Raw genomic sequence first — 14803 nt, 5'->3', positions numbered from 1 at the left:
TTTGCTGGAGAAAGCATCTTGGGCCATAGTCTATGCAATAGTTCAGAAGGAGACTGTTGCCTCTGAAGTTCCATGTCTGAATGCTTTTCCTGGGGATGGGTGAGATGCCCCATCTGTGACAGGAGGAAAGTAGACTAGTGTATTGTAGAATCAGAGAGGATGAATGGGAGGTTTGGGTGATCTTCACAGAGATTGTGAAGGAAAGAGGCTGAGCTACACAGTACAAGGAAGGATGGACAAGAAAAGGCTACACTTAAATGAATGTGGATTAACATTAACATAAGAAAGGTAATTTGTGATTTCTGACAGCAAAACAGGGGCTCCTGGAACTTCAGATCTGAATTTACATATTTACATATACATACAGCACTGAAATAGTTGAGAGAAGGAACCAGCAAAAAATAGTGTTTCAAGACTTTGTTTTGCAGGAGATGGAGGTCCACACCTTCTAACCAGACCTACTACCACAGGAGGTTTGTTGTTTACTGGCCTTAGATCTAGGATGTTGCACAGAGGCTTTAAACTTGACGCACCAGCAGATGGTGATAAAAGCTTGCAGTTAGGTGAGGGAATTAACATGGACATACATGGGACAGGGTGTTGGAAGCAAGTGAGGTCTTCTGAAAGATAAAATAGACTTGAAGATCGTCTACCTCAAGCTTAAGTACACAAATGCACACAGCTTGGAAAATAATCAGGAGCAGCTGACTTCCATGAATGGATACAGAACTGTGTCATCGCTGTCCTTGGAGATTTTCAAGACCCAGCTGGATAAAGCTTTCATCAATCTGGTCTGAATTTGGTGCTGAAATTTCCTTGAGTGGAAGGTAGGCTGGATAATAATTTAATTCTCTTATGCCATGAATCTGCTGTAGACTAACTACCAAAATAGAAAACCCTGTGCTTGCTGAACTGAATACTCAGTACAATGCCTTTGATTTCTTCAGCTCAATGCAATGAAAACGTAACATAACACTGCTAAAGCATGCAAGCTATCTGCAGAGAACCAAACATGTTTTTCACTGCCTTCTTGATGAAAAAAAAAATTAAAAAATAAACAACAACAACAAAAAAGCAAACTTCTAGTCCAAGTAATAAGGATCTTAAGTCAAAACCACAGCATAGGTGGATGGATAAACTTCTGCATCAGAACTCTTTATAAAACTCTATTATTTAGAACTGCATACAAGTAATTTATAAAAGTAATGTTTTCCTTAAACAAAATATCAGATTATTTACAATTCTAATAGAAGTTATTTTTGTGTGAGCTTTGCAACTACAGCCGAAGTGGCTGCCCCCCTCCCCCTCCTGGGGTATTATCATTTGCAAATACAGTGTAAGATGCTGCTTTATAGTTTATCTCAATTCAGGTTTCAAGATCAATTGAAAACCCAATGGCCAGTGTTATTTCTTTGTGACATAATGTTTAATAACACTAATCATCAGTTCAGTTTAAAATCTCATGTCTATTACAGACACTTGGCTTTCTGAGACATACGTGAATTTGTTAGTGAACATCAGTGATGATTGTCTACTATTTTAAATAATACAAAGTTCTGTCAGTGGTTTAGGGCAAGTTCAATGAATTCAGTTCAATGAGAATATTTTGATCAAGATTAGTCATGCTCACTATTACCAAATTTGAAACATGTTACAAGTCAAGGTAAAATTGACCTTAACAAATTCACTTTTTCTTATTATAATCAAAATTAAGACATAGTTTCTGGTTACATGATATACTTAAAAATATCTAATATGCATATGAACTGTTTCAGATGCTACAGTAAGAATATTCATATCATGACAGCAAAGTATGTTTTTGTTCTTTTGGAGTACAGCAATAAACTAGTATAAGTGTTGTATATCTGCTTCTGAAATGAAAGTTTGTTTGAATGTACTGTAGATAACTTCCTTCCCCAAATAATAGAGGTGCCACACTGTACCTTATTCTCACCAAAAAGGAGGTGTGTCAGCCACACCTCTCAGTTCTGTGTCATCAGCAAACTTACTGAGAGTGCATTCTATCTCTTCAGATCACTGATGAAGATAAACAAGATTAGACTCAGTACCACTCCCAGGGAACACCACTGGCTACAGACCACTAACTACACTCTGCACCACTATCTTGATCACAACCTTCTGAGCTCTGCCAATCAAACAGTCTGCTTCTCTGTCCACTCATCTATCCCACACTTTCTGAGCTGATACCATCTGAATCAGTTGTAGTGCAAATGCTTCTCCTTGAGTTCACTTGACTAACATGGGGGCGTGAATACGTGACTCAGTCTAACACTGAATATAGAAAGTAAACACACAGCAAAAGCATTTTTAAGTGTGTGCTAGGCTTAAGTTGGCTTCAATCCACCTATGCTTTCCCAGTAACTGAGGCTGCTCAATATCATGACAGTGAGCATATTATAGATACCAGTAATAGGAATCATAGTGGTATTGTGATCAAACTTTATTGCAGTCACTGCATTTTGCCAAGAGTAAATTACATCTCTTTTGTGATTTAAAATATATCATGTCACTCTGCTAAATCAGAAATTGTATGTAACATCAAATATCTTCAAATAAGTTCATTTGTTATTAAACGTTCCACACTCCACACACAAATATTTTAACATATATAAGTATATATATAAGTTGCACCAGGAGAGGTTTCATACTGATATAAGGAAGATATTTTACAATAAGAGTGATCAATCACAGGAAAAAAATTTCCCAGGGATGTGGTACCCCATCACTGGATTTTTTCAAGATGTGATTGGATAGGGTTTTAGATAATCTCACCTGGACTCCTTTTTCTAACGAAATGTGAGAACTGGGTGGTTGAAAGAAACGTGATCAGCAAGTCAAAGGAGGTGATCTTTTACCCTATGCTTATAAGGCCTCACCTGGACTAGTGCATCCAGATGTGGAGTCCTCAGTCCAGAAGACTGAGGAGTTGGAGTATATCTAGATGAGGGTCACAAGAATGATCCAAAGGATGGAACATCTCTCCTAAAAGGATGAGCTAAGAGAGCTGGGACTGCTTAAGAGAGAGAAAAGTAAGATCTGGGAAGACCTGGTAGTGGCTTTTCAGTATATAAAGGGAGCCTGTGAGGAAGAAGTGGACAGACTCTGTAGCAGAGTCTGTTGTGACAGTACAAGAGGTTTCAAACTAAAAGAGGTAAGATTTAGATTGGATATCAAAGTTTCTTATAATAAGGGTTGTGAAGCTCTGGAATGAGTTGCCCAGAGAAGTGATGGATGTCCCATTCACAGATACATTCAAGTTTAGTTTGGACAGGGCTCTCGGCAACTTGATCTAGCTATAGACATCCCTATTGATTGCAGGGGAGTTGGACCAGGTGATTTCTAAAGATCCTTTCCAATTCAGATGATTCTATGATTCTACGATTCTGTAATCATTCAGGGTCTCTTCCAATCTGGGCTGTTCTATCTTAATAAGATTTTGATTCTGTGATTCTCGGATCAGGCAGCCTTTAAAAATAAAAAATAAAATAAAATAAAGATTGACTCAAAAACAAGGTCTGAGACCTAAAACAAGTGACAGAATAGGTGGGATGATAAATTTTGTGATATTAATTTAATAATTACTGATGACATTACATGTAATTTTATTTTCAAGATGGAACATACACTATGGTAATAAGTCTATAAAAATACATTTAGATACAATTTGTATTTCTCTAAGAAAAAAAGTGAGAAACTGCCATAAATTTTTTCTACCTTCCCTTGTTATTTATAAAACTCTTAAACATTCCTTGCTTGTGGTTGTAAGTAAGCTTCCATTGTTATTAAAGAATTGGTCTCTAGTTTCTTAGCAACCTCTATTTTGTGACTAAAGCATCACTGAGGGCTTTGCAAAATGGCAAGAAGTGTAGTATCAGTCATTTACACATGCAGACAGTTACACTGGTACTTTTACCCAGGCTAAAAATCTGTCTTTCTTTCACATCATTTTTATCCTGTATATTAAGTCATAAGTTGTTGTGTTTTGTTTTTTGTTTGTTGTTTTTTTTTTTAATATAAAATTCAATCTCATATGCACATCTCCTGTCTTGCAGGAGTTTTCCTGAAACTTAGGGTGAGATTTCACCATCGTATACTGCAAACTAATCAGACACAGTACATTTATTACAGTGCATAGCAGTGGGGAGCGAGAGAAAAGACTTTTGTATACAACTTGTATACAAGTTGTTACAAGTAAAACATGCATGCATGTTCTTCTGTTTTATTTTTTTTAGTAAAATTCGTGCTCTCTATATAAAAACATTAGAGTTTATATATATGTATAACTTGTTAAGATTACAATAACTCTCTTCCCTTATGAAAGGGTTCTCCTTTCACAGTTCATGTGAATTAGACAGTATTTATTGAGATGGCTTTTCAGAATGTTTCTAAGTCTGTTTAATTTGCTGATATTAAAGTTCTCCTATGAGATACTCAGTCTTAAATACATTGAGTAAAACATGTTGCTGTTTACAGCTTTTTCATATCTTTCTCTAAAGATTAAATATACCTAGAAGGCAAATATTTCATTACCTTGGAGATATTCAGATGATCTCACTTTCCAAAATACTTTAAGTTTCCATAGTGATCCTGATCAGGAAGTCACTATACAAGAAGGATCCGAAGTACATTTAATCTGAATAGGCAGATGCTTGTGCCCTTTCCCTTTCCCTTCATCTCCCCTTTTTCTTTTCCCATTCCCCTCCTCTTCCCATTTCCCTTCCTGTTCCTCTTTCCCTTTCCTTTCTTCTTCCCCTTCCTCTCTCCCTCTCAGCTCATCTGCCCTCTAGTGCAGAGAAGCACTAAAATTTTCAGATATAATTTATCTTTATTTTCAGGAAAACTACATTATAGCCTAGTGCAGTTTCTGAAGAGAAGAAAGAAGGTGTTCAAACTGATTTGGAAAAGAGGTCCAATAACATTTTCAGAACATAACTGAAAATTATTTTTGACAATTTCTTCATGATGGAGGACAAGAACAGTCTTGCCTTGCCTATGCATGTATGTTTTCCTGTTGTTTTGTGTTTTTTTTTTAAGTAAAATTCATGCTCTCGATATATAGAAATTAAAGTTTTTTTATATATAAACTTCCCCCCTTTTCCTTTCTGTTTTAATGAAGAAAAACAAAAAACCAAACTAAACCAAACCAAAACAAAAAAACAGTTTCAAACAGCAATTTGGACACCTGCACCACTAGATTGGTGAATGATTCTTAACTTCTCTGCTGGATTTGTAGGTATCCAATTTGGACTGATAATGAGTGTTGCTTTCAAGTGTTTATAAAGCTCTGCATCTCCATATTTTCAAAATCTAGAAATCAAAACATTCAAAAATGGAAAGCAAAACAAAAAATGTTCTTCATAACATTGTACATTCATTTGACTATATAAGTGAGACCTCAATCTGCATCATGCTCTCTGTTTTAGCCTACACAGACAGATATCCCGCATTTTTCTCTTAGGTTCACTGAGTGGGATTTCTCTAACTTCCTCTAAATTTCTGTGTATTTATTGTAGTTAGGACTCACCAAATGCATACAATGGTGAAAACATACAGAATTATTTTTATTTAATTTATTTCACAGTGTGAAGTAGTCCTAAAAAGGGTTTCAGGTTAAGAAAATCTCATACAAATGTAATGGTATACTGTATCAGCTGAGTGTAAATGAAAATCAAGTCACATATTTTTAATCCACTATATATTCTCACTCAAGGAATATCAATTAAAGATATTGTTTGCAATTATAATGCATAAATGTATGGGAACTGTTGAGTCATGGTGTGAACCACGGATTGATCACCTGAGGAAGGGACTGGGTCAGCTGGGGGAGAACAGGTGAAGGCAGTTCACCTGTGTGACCGGAAGACCCCATTTAAGGGCTGACTGCCACGTGGGATGGATCTCTTCCTGGAGATGCTGGAGATGTCCTTTGTGGAGTTTTTTGGTTTGGTTTGGTTTGGTTTGGTTTGGTTTGGTTTGGTTTGGTTTGGTTTGGTTTGGTTTGCTTGTTTTTTCCCCTCCCCCCCTCCCTTGTGAGCCTAGATGTTTGGATATGGGTGAGCATCCTGAAGGGACGTTGTGGTGAAGAGGGGTTTGGCCTCTTCTCCCAGGCAACAAGCAGGACATGGGGTAATGGCTGCAAGTTGCATCAGAAGAGGTTTAGATTAGACATAAGGAAGAACTATTTCTCTCAGAGAGTGGTCAGGCACTGGAAAGCCCTGCTCAGGGAGGTGGTGGAGTTGCTGTCCCTGGCAGTGTTCAAGAGGCATCTGGACGACGTGCTGCATGATATGGTTTAGTGCTTGTGGTGGCAATGGTGATGAGGAGACGGTTAGACTAGATGATCTTGTAGGTTGTTTCCACTCTTGTGATTCTATGATTCTCTCTCTGATTGTCTCTTTATTCATTCCCCTATGTTAATCTTTCTGACTGACACAATAATGCATACAGAAAAATCTATTAATCGTGTTAAAGCTTGTTATCTTTCTCAAAGCTTAGTTGACTTAATAGGAGCAATGATAAACACTGTAAAGGTTGCAACATCTAGCATGCAAGGACATCTTCTTGAGTTAGTGTGTTACATATACTTAGACTGTTTTTTCTTTGTTTTGTTTTGAGGCCGTTATCAGGATCCTTAAGGGTTTTCTCACAGTTAAAAATTAAGGGTTCAGCTTTGCCTCAATAAGTGTCTGTTGCTATTTAAAATGTCCTAGGGAATCTAAAATGTCCCTAAGAGTAGTAGGCATTATAATCTTTGCTTCTTTGAACAGTATCTAAAGGTTCAGTGGTTTACATACAGACCTCTTAGCTGGTGTAGTTACCATGCTACTCTCAATGAATTAACATCACACATGTTTTTAAAAAGAGTGAAAAGGAGGGCCTCAAGGTCTACTGACTCTGTCTCATCTCTCTGCTGGGGAAGATCCAGGAGAAGATCCTCCTGGAAGCTATGCGAAGGCATATGAAAGGCAGGTAGGTAATGCTGGAGAACAAGTATGGCTTCACCAATGGCAGATCCTGCTTAACTAACCTAGTTGTCTTCTATGATGGTGTCAATGCATCAATGGACAAGGGAAGAGCCACTAATGTCATCTATCTGGACTTCAGTAAGGCCTATGATACAGGCCCCACAACATCCTTCTCTCCAAATTAGAAAGACTTGGATTTGATGGATGGACTGTTCAATGAAAGAACTGTCTGGAGAGTGGTGGTCAATGGCTCAGTGTCTGGATGGAGATTGGTGGTGAGTGGTGTCCCTTAGGGTTGGTGCTGGGACTGATACTCTTTAAGATCTTTATCAGTGACATTTACAGTGGGATTGAGAACACCCTCAGCAAGTTTGCTGATGATATCAAGCTGTTGTGTGCGGTTGACATACCAGAGGATGCCATCCAGAGGAACCTAGACAGGCTTGAGCAGTGGGCCCAGGTGATCCTCGTGAAGTTCAAAATCCAAGTGCAAGATCTTACACCTGGATCAAGGCAATCTTCACCACCAATACAAGCTGGGAGTTGAAAGGATTGAGTGCAGACCTGGTGTAAAAGACCTCAGGGTACTAGTGGATGGTAAACAGGACATAAGTCAGCAGTGTACACAGCCCAGAAAGCCAACCATATTCTGGGCTGAATCAAAAGAAGCATGGCTGAGGGAGGTGATCCTGCCCCTCCACACTGTGCTGGTGAGGCCTCAACTGGAGTACTGTGTCCAGATGTAGAGTACACAATACAGTAGATACATTAACTTGTTGGAGAATGTCCAGAGAAAGGCCACAAAAGTGATCCGTGGAGTGGGACACCTCTCCTTTGAGAACAGACTGGGAGAGCTGGATCTGTTCAGCCTGGGGAAGAGAAGGTTCTGGGGTGACCTGATAGCTGCCTCTCGGTATCCAAAGGGAAGCTACAGGAATGAAGGGGACAGACTTTTTAACAGGATCTGTGGTGATAGAACAAGAGGAAATGGCTGCAAGCTTAAAAAGGGTAGGCTTAGGTTGGATGTAATGAAAAGGTCTTACAGTGGAAGTGGTGAGGCACTGGAACATGTTCCCCAGTGATGGGGCATCAACCACATCCCTGGGGACTGTCAAAGTGAGGCTGGATTAAGCCCTGCACAACCTGATCTTGCTGTGAATATCCCAGTTCTTTGTAGGAGAGTTGGGCTAGATAGTCCCTTCCAACTCTAAGGATACCCTGATTCTATTATTCTATGATTATTTTAATGCTGTAAACAGTTATTCTCAGGCGAATGAATCGAGCCCTAAACAAAACTAGCAGGAAAGACTATTTACCACATGCTTACTGATTGTCACAGTAACTGGGATCAAATTTGTCAAATAATCACCCACATCTACACTTTTCTATATAGATATGTATGCAAGCCACTTTAATTTTCTATTGCGTCCTGTACTAATTTATCCATAGATATTAAACCAATTAAATGAAATATCTTCAGATATTTCCTGTAAGGCAAGGGTTCTATGCTGGTCTCATCTGCTAGCCATAGGTATCCACCTGAGATTTTCCGTATCTCAAGATTGTACAAAGTGCCTATGCATATCCACCTACATCAAATTGAACAGTACCATCATTGTAATCTTCACCCTAAATTAGGCATCTTCATTTGGTCAGTTGAATGCTTCTTAAGCTCCAACTCCATAAAGACACAGGGCTTTATTGTCCATATTTTTAAGTTTAGTGTCATCTAGGATGTGTTCACATCTGCCTGATATGATATAGGACTGCAGGAGGTCTGTGTCTTTGAAAAGGAAATGTAATAACATACTTGCAATACTCTCAAGGGGAAAAAGATGAGACTGGATGCATACATTTATGCAACTGATCTAAACTCACATGTACAGACAGGCATACTACAGTTAAACAACCTGTTCTATAATAGAATAGTTTCTATTGTTTATCTTTGCTAGAGCACATGACTTCCTGGTATCACTATTCCCACAACTGATATTTTTCTTGTTTGTCTTCATTTCTTGTTTTTTTGTTTTGTTTTGTTTTTTGTTGGTTTTTTTTTTGTTGTTGTTGTTTTGTTTGTATGTTTTTTTAATTGTGGATATTAGCAATACGGAGGGAGGATAGATTCTTTTTTAAAAAGTATATCTCTGCCTTAGATATGGAGAGAGAAAACAAGTAGTAATATTCAGAGTGATTTTCTCAGCTTAACCTCAACCAAAAGTCGTTAGGATAATGGTTATCAACATATGACCATGACTACACGTGATTTATTTCACTTATTTTGTCTTGCCAAGGACAGTTGTGCAAAGATGAACACAAAAGGGATCTGTTTTTTTTTTTTTTAACTATTGCTTCACACAAATGGCCTCAAAGTTGAATATTTTAACCAAATTCTGCAGCAGAATGTGCATAGGGAATAAAATAAATCTGAATAATAGCTGTTTTTTAAACTCAAGAAGCATTAAGAGTTGGAAAAGTGTGATAAATCTCCTGAAAGCTTTCATTTTTATTTAGTAACAGTCACAATGTACAGTACTTCAAGCAGATGCTAAGAGGCTCTATGTGGTTCTAAAGTATTCTAAATCATAGTATAAATAAGTGATATGAGGTTATTTTCAAGACTTGTTGTACAGTTGTTTTGTTATATTTAGTACACAACTCCAAATTCCTTAGTTTTTTTCCCATTAAGTTATTCATGCTTTTCAGCCACCTGTGCAAATGCGCCATTACTGAAGCATGAGAATTTCCTTTCTAATGTATTCGTTCATACAATACAAGTAAAATATTACCTCAAGTCTGTTAGTCAGTAATTACACTGGAGTAATGTGAAGGTCTTAAGCCTTATAATGACAGTAGAACAGAATATTTGAAAGCCTCTGAATGCCGAAGAGCCCCCTTGGCTCAAGATTTGTTCTTATGTGGTGCTCAGGGTGAATCAGTGAAACTGGATTGCTCATATTTTTTTGAAAATTAGAGCCTTTGAATATTTTTCAATTGCAGTAGGGAGGGAAATCAAACCCAATATCATATGTTAGTATTGTTTTGCAGATGTATTCACTTTGAAAACTTTTTTAAAGATTGAGTTAAATTCTACTCAACTTTGATGTTAATGTTAACAATTTCATTATTAGCAGATGTTCTTCAAACATCCAATGTACACCCACCCATAGAATGTGAAACAAAAAGTAATAAAAACGGTTATTTCTGATCTCTGAGGTACTTGCAATTACTAGTCATATAATTCAGCTTAATCTTGTTTCTTGTTGGAGAATCCCACACAGGCAGATAAATAGCATTATGTTATAATAGGAAAGTTTAGACACCACCAAAATTGCTTGTTTGCCTGACATACACCTGTGCTTTCTGAAATAGAAATTCTTCCAACAAACAAAACGCTGTCAATACATAATCAGCTCAGTATGACCTTATATCAAAACATGTTTTGTCTGTAAACATTTGGATGTTTCTATAATTATTTCCTCTAAATTTAGTTTAGTTATTTGTCTAACTACTTTAGAATTAAATGATCAGAATATAAGCAGTGTTACAGGAGAGTCAGGGGTTTAACAGTTCCCTTGTGCATTCCAAGTAGAATTACTGAGGTTCAGAGGAAGCTCTTTTTTGCATATATTTTGAAATACTCCTTGGAAATTGATCGTTCAGAGAAAACACAATTGTGTGAAGGTAAGAAACAAGCTTTCCCACATCATGCAAATTTCTACCCAAGTCAATACTATATAATATCTGGGGTTGAGAAGTTTGAACTTCACAGTGTTCAGCTCAGCTCTTTATCCTTTTCTTTCCTTTTTGGAACTTATCCTTAACTGTGATGTTGTAACATGGTGAGAACGTGCACGTGAAATCTGTCTTCATTTAGCCTTTCTTTGTATTTTCTCTTTGTATTCCTCTTGCTGATGAGTAGGCTATGACAGTTGCATGTTCTTATGTGTTGGGTTTAACTCAATCATTTCTAGAGGCTAAGGAATCATTTGAAGTGCAGGCTATGATAAATAATTCTTGTGGCTGAGACAAGCTCTTCTAAATACGGTTTCTGTTCAGTATAATTCTAATTGTGGAGAAGATACACATCTTTAAAGTAAGAAAAAAATTGTTCACTGCCAGTAAGACTAGTACTTACAATTCCTGATACGTAGGTACTTCACATAAAAATCTTTTATTATCTTCTAAAATTAATGAAATTGGAGGAGATAAAAAATCTAGCTTTAACAACAAAATGCAAAAATATTTCAGCAAGATAACATGCTTCACAAAATTTACATGGAAATGCCTGATTGTCATAGAACAGCTTTCCTTCTCTTGCTTCAGTTGTTTAAAAACAAACAAACAAAAAAATGGGGCTGAGCTTAACAAATGATGTTCCATTAAAACAAGTATTTTTTTATGCACTGCTCAGACTAACTTGTTATGAAACCTTATTAAGGTGTTTTGTTACTCTGGATCTTTACAGTTATTATTGTTATTTTTATTATTATTTCCTCCACTGGGAAAAAAAAAAAAAAAAGAGACTGGGATCTTCTTGGTGAGGAAGAAAAAAAAAAAAAAAAAAAAAAAATTCAAATGGACACTTCTGCTGTTCCTGTTGTGAATAAAAGATAGGAGTGTCGATTACTGCTACTAAAAATACTGTACACACCTTACTCTCACTGGCAGCCCCACTGATTTTGTAGGGTGCTGAAACAAGTGAAGAAGTCTGTTACAGCTTTTGCTTATTATAGATATTCTGATAAGTGCTAGTCTGAATTCTTCTGTGAAATTATAAATTCAGTAAAATCAGTGGGAGACAGAATTCAATGCATACTCTGAAAGGCTTATCTTTGAGGTGAAAAGAAAGCAATAACAAAACCAGACAGGTGTAAAGTTACTCTTTGTCTGACAGTGATACCTTGGAGTGGAACTGCCTCTGTTGTGCAATGGGATGCAATAAAAAATAAAATGGAAGAAAAATGATTACTTGCTTATTTCCCCTATGCCAATTAGCCATGCTGAACATGCAGAGCTGGAGGAAACTAGACTATGCTAAACACTTCATGATAATTCACTAGGATGCTTTACTTGCCCTCTTTCACAACAAAGTTTTTGGGAACATGATTATGGGAATAAAAGATGGATTGATAGAGCCAAAAGTAGGCTTAAAAGCTATGGCAAAGCATGTAATAACCTATCCAGTCTTGAAAGGTAACTATTAACAACGTAGAAAGTACAATATATATGATTATAACAGATCTGAAGAACCTCCTACAAATTTCCACATTTCAGAAAAATACCTAATTCTGCTGAAGTAAATGCCGTGAAAGTTTTCTTCTCCAATGAAGCATTTGATCCATTCATTATTTAACAATTTAAATTTCTCCCACATTATAGAAATTAAATAAAAATTGCTGAATTTACAATGTATACATACAAATTTAGCAATCCTGAAAACATATAAGATTATTTATTGAGGTAAGGTTGAATGTTATTGGTAATTTTTTTAAGTAGAAGATTAATTTCTTTTATAGGTGACCTGCATGGCAAGCCAGATAAATGGATAAAATTACAGGGAAAAAAAAAAATCTTTATTCGTGAGACAAGAAGGAGAATTTGCAAGAATAAATTACAGACTATAACATCTTCCTCAATTCCATCAACAGTGGAATTGAGAGCATACGCAGCAAATTTGCAGGTGACACCAAGCTGTGCTGTGTTGTCAACACTCCTGAGGGCTAGGATGCTGCCTAAATGGGCCCAAGCAGTAGGCCCAGGTGAACGCCAAGAGGTTCAACAAATACAAGGGCAAGGTCTGGCACTTGGGTCGTGGCGAACTTCGTTATTAATTAAAGCTAGTGGATGAAAGGATAAGGTACAGCCCTGATTTAAAAAAAAAAAAAAAAAAAAAAAAGAGACTTGGGGATGCTGTTGGATAGCAAGTTGGAAATGTCAGCAATGTGCCCTTGCAGTCCAGAAAGCCAACTGTATCCTTGCTGCATCAAATGAAACACAGCCAGCAGATTGAGGGAGATGATTCTGCCCCTCTGTTCTATGCTGCTGAGACTTCACTTGGAATACTGTGTCTAGATGTAAAGTCCTCAGTGTGGAATAGACATGGAGCATGTCAATAGGAGGGCCACAAAAATTATCCTGGGGATGAAACAGCTCCCATAAGATGACAGACTGGGTGAACTGGGCCTGATGAAGACAAGGCTTCTGGTAAGATCTTTCAGTATCTAAATGGGGGGAGGAGAGAGAGGTATAAGAATGATGGGGACAGACTCTTTAGCAGGGTCTGCTCTGATAGGATAAGGGGAAATTTTTCAAACTAAAAGAGGAGAGATTTAGATAGGATATAAGAAATAAGTCTTCTACAATAAAAGTGGTGAGACAGTGAAACTGACTGCCCTGAGATGTGGTGAATGCCTCATTGCTGAAGGCATTCAAGGTCATGCTGGACCAGGTTCTGAGCAAGTTGATCTAGTCGTAGATGTCCCTGTTAGTTGCAGGGGGACTGGACTAGATGACATTGTAAAACCCTTTCTAACTCAAATGATTTTATGATGATTCTATAAAATAAAAAACAAGGAGTCTAGCAAATAAGAGTCTATGGAAAAAATTTTACTAACCTTTACAAAAAGTTTTATTAGTTTGAACTGTTTATGATAGTATATAATTACGGTATTTTATGTAATAGCTCAAAGTGCTTCAGCGTGTGATTCAAGAGACTCTTATTAAACAGGCTCTTTCAGATTTCAGGGTAAAGACTTAAGTCATTTATTTTGTGAAATATAAAATATAAAGGAGTAGTTTGTTATCATGACTTGTGGGCATCTACAATAACAGTTTCATCCCCTTGAATATATTAAGAAAAATGTTGTTTTGATAGCTGGTTGGGTGACCTTACTGGATTATTATTTTGAAGCAGGCAAGAGGAAATCTCATAGCTGCCACTGCCAATTAAGTATTTAAGGTAGATATACTACTGTTATTTCTTTGGTGAAAAGGAGAGGTGTGAATTTAAGAGAAAGCAATGTTCAAATCCCTTCAAACAAAATCAAAGCCTTCAACATTTCAGATGCAGCCAAAGTTTGATTTGAAGCACAGCTATAACTAATCCCATGAAAGCACAGGAATACTCACGGAATCCATAACAATCTTTCAGACCACTACTTTTGTGAAGTGACAGCACTGGAGATAATAGCTGTCGATATATACTGATGCAGCAAATGTGGTACAAATATGAAAGAAGAAGACCGAGTCTGGAGAATTTGAAATGATCATACAATATTGTTCTAATTTGCTGAATGGTACCATTGCATTTGTACTGGATTAATAAGAAAAAATAGTGGAAAATTAAAGATATTAATTGTAGCCCTCAATGTTATCTGTATTAAGAATGAACTTATGTTTGAATGCTGTATCTTTCATATTGAGTATATAATGTTTGGATCATTAACTACTACAGAAATCACAACTACTTCATTTCCCGAAATATACACAATAGCATGATAAATGTAGATTCAGACAGTATATTCAGTTTGTATACATGCATGATATGAATGCTACAGACACAGATGCCAACCAGGTGAAATGTTTCACTGAGTATGAAAGAATTGCTGAAAAGATACCTCAGAAAACAAACAAACAAAAAAAACCCAACAACAACAAAAAAACACTGAAGGACAAGACACAAAGCAAAACAAATCAAAACAGAAGTAGAAGAAGAGGAGCAGCAACCTTGTGATATAAGGCTGATAGCACTGAGATGTCACCCAAAAGTAAATACTGAAATTATAGAATTTGTTTAAGTTTTAAAGGACTTCACAGTC

The sequence above is a fragment of the Lagopus muta genome, chromosome 1 (genome assembly GCF_023343835.1).
Source record: "Lagopus muta isolate bLagMut1 chromosome 1, bLagMut1 primary, whole genome shotgun sequence".
NCBI lineage: Eukaryota > Metazoa > Chordata > Aves > Galliformes > Phasianidae > Lagopus > Lagopus muta.
This window is presented reverse-complemented; position numbering follows the sequence as displayed.